We start from the raw sequence: 3,383 nt of genomic DNA on the forward strand, positions 1-3,383 counted from the left end.
GTATGTAATGAATGATGACTTATGATATTCAACTGTTATGTCTCGCAACAACAATATTCCTGGGATTGCGATGTATGACATGACAGGCATCTGGACTTAAAAATCCGGGTGTTGACATCCATCCCTGTGCCTACAGTATTTTAATCCTGTTGTTTACTATAAACACTACTGCTGTCTTTGTTACACTGCTGCTGTTATTTTTTTTGACCAACCACTGTGAGGCAACAGCCTGATAACCCACAAGTATAGGGGATCACGTGTAGCCTTTTCGATAAGTAAGAGTGTCGAACCCAACGAGGAGCTAAAGGTAGGATAAACATTCTCTCAAGTTCTATCAACCACTGATACAACTCTACGCACACTAAGCATTTGCAATATCTAGGAAATAAAACTAGAGCGATAACGGGTATGAGAGGTGACTTTGTAAAACAATAAAATACACGGAATAAATGTTAGTGCTACAGCAATAAAACAAACTAAACTAACAGTACCATGAGTGTGGAAAGGCGGTGGTAATAGTGGTGGCTTTGTCCAAGATCAATTAGTGAAGATCTTGGGTTCAATGTCTTCGATGCAGCTTTCTATGTAGGAGAGGCTAAATATACATGCTCTCCCTCCGGGATTACAAGTATTATATGATTGGCTTGCTAGCAAACATCTGTAAATACTAGTAAGCATTAAGGTTTCCCCAACCATAGCCTTAAGTAAATGGTCCTCTTACTCTCATACATGCAACTATCCGGTTCGCGTCCTCAGGTTTCTATCACTCCGGCAGAACTTTCCCTTCTAGTATACAAGTACTACCAACCCTATGGTGCTTGATCCATGCGCACAAATATAATGGGCACCAAGGATGGTAACATATCAACATAAAACTCTAATGAACCAAAGAGAAACAACCAATCAATCAATGAACAAATAAACTATGGCAACATGACATTGATCATAGGATTATAACTTATAGCATCAAACACCATGTTTACATAGGACGGTACAGAGGTTTGTGAGAGGATGGACCACTGAATACAATGAGGAGTTAGTGATGGAGATGGCGGTGAAGACGTCGGAGAGGGGCTCAGCGAGGAGCGCCGGGAGGCGGAGGCGTGGGCGGCGGCGCAGGGGACTCCTTCCCCGCCGCCGGCATCATGGGGGAGCGCCGCCCCTTAGTCTTCTTCTTCCTTGAGTTGGTGCTGGTGTAGATGAGTGTTTCCCCCTCCTTGGCTTCTGCCAAGGAGGAGGATTTTCGTGACAATGCTTGGGAGCCTCCAAAAATAGGGTTTCCCATCAATATATAGTGTTGGAGATGCAATCTAGGCCATGGGATGGATGCCCCTTTGATCCAAGGGCTCTTGGGCACCTATAGAACCTTGCTATGACTCCCCTCTGTCCTTCATGAGCCTCAAAACTCGTGGCTGGGCCGAAATATTCAGGTATGGAAAGAGTTTGTGTCAAATACGTCACCAACTTTCGGAGTCCCGAGACTGCACACGAACCTCCGTAGTAATTCTGTTCTGCCGGATACATCCGTTGTCCGTTCTGGACAAATAAGATATCCAAATTGTTCGGTTTGAAATTATCTACAACTTTTTAGGTTACGACTTTTCCATTGGACGCCGTTTTGATGGAGTTTCGAAGCGATCTTTGAAAAGTGTTCAGCAGGGACAGATTCCGGGAAATTCCAGATTTCACCATAATGAGCTATTTCCTTCCATATTTGACTATTTCCTGCACAACAAAGTTGAAACCAAGAACTTGTGCACTTTTGCAACTATTAATAGGTTAGTCCCTTAAAACATATAGTAATTGGTGTAAAATAAGCATGTAACATCAAAAATTATAGATACGTTTGCGACGTATCAACATCCCCAAGCTTAACTCCTGCTCGTCCTCGAGTAGGTAAGTGATAAAAAGAATAATTTTTGAGGTGACATGCACCTTCAAAGTTCAAAGGATGACTAGATACAAATAATTTAAGAACAAGTAATAACACATTCATGATTCAATCAATAATAATTTTGGGGCCATGCACATAGAACTAAAAATGACAAATATGCTCTCATAAGACGGTGCATATAACTTAGAAGATGAAGACTCAACATAAAAGTAAAAGAATGACCCTTCGCAAAGGGAAGCAGAGATTAAACATGTGCTAGAGCTTTTTATTTTGAAAACATAGAGATATAAAATTTTAAGAGAGGCAATTGTGTCAACGGTAGCAATAAGTAATATAGGTTATGTATAAAACTTCCTATAAGTTGCAAGCCTCATGCATCGAATACTAATAGTGCCCGCACCTTGTCCTAATTAGCTCGGATTTCCATGGATTATCATCGCATTACATATTTTTCAACCAAGTTTCACAAAGGGGTACCTCCATGTCACCTGTACAAAGGTCTAAGGAGAAAGTTCGCATTGGATTTCTCGCTTTTGATTATTCTCAACTTAGACATCCATACCGGGACAACATGGACAATAGACAAATGGACTCCTCTTTAAGCTTAAAGCTTTTGGCAACATAAATTTCTCATAAGAGATTTTTGGGGTTTTAATGTCCATGCTGAAACTTCCACCATGTAAACATGGCTTTGGTTAGCGGCCCAATGTTCTTCTCTAACAATATGCATACTCTAACCTTTTATCATGGTTATCTCCTTTACTTCAGACAAGACGGACATGCATAGTAACTCACATGATATTTATCAAAAATATGATGACGGTGTCCCCATGTCAGCATGGTTGCCACACAACAAGCAGCTTATAAGAACTAAGATACATAAGTGACATATTCCTCACCACAATATTTTTTAGGCTACTTTCCCATGAGCTATGTATTGCAAAAACAAGGAATTATTTTGAAGGTTTTAAAGGTAGCACATGTAAATTTACTTGGAGTGGCGGTGAAATACCACATATAGGTAGGTATGGTGGACATTTTTGGCATATTTTGGTTTTTGGTGGTTGGATGCATGAGTAGAGATCATACTCAGTACAGAATGAAGGCTAGCAAAAAGAAAGATAGCGACCAACTAAGAGAGCAATAATGGTCATAATCATGCATAGCGACAAAACTTATTAATTAAAGCATATGGTGATATTAAAAGTCTAAACTGAATGATCAATTCAACCCAATTGAAAGATCAGAGGAGATCTTCCATTTGCATCACTATTAATATGAAACCTTTTTACTCGTATCCAACACCAATCAACTTATTTGAAACAACTCTCATTTATAATATTCATTAAAGATCAGAGAGCTAATCATATATAACTGAAGCATACTAACAAGCTCTGAACAAAATAGGAGTGAAAAACCGGAGCTAAACGCAGTACTAGCAAAAATAAAACGCTCGTTGAACAATAAGAGTGAAAACTAGAGCGTTCAT

This window comes from Lolium rigidum, unplaced genomic scaffold, assembly GCF_022539505.1.
Source record: "Lolium rigidum isolate FL_2022 unplaced genomic scaffold, APGP_CSIRO_Lrig_0.1 contig_9424_1, whole genome shotgun sequence".
In the NCBI taxonomy this organism is placed as follows: Eukaryota; Viridiplantae; Streptophyta; class Magnoliopsida; order Poales; family Poaceae; genus Lolium; species Lolium rigidum.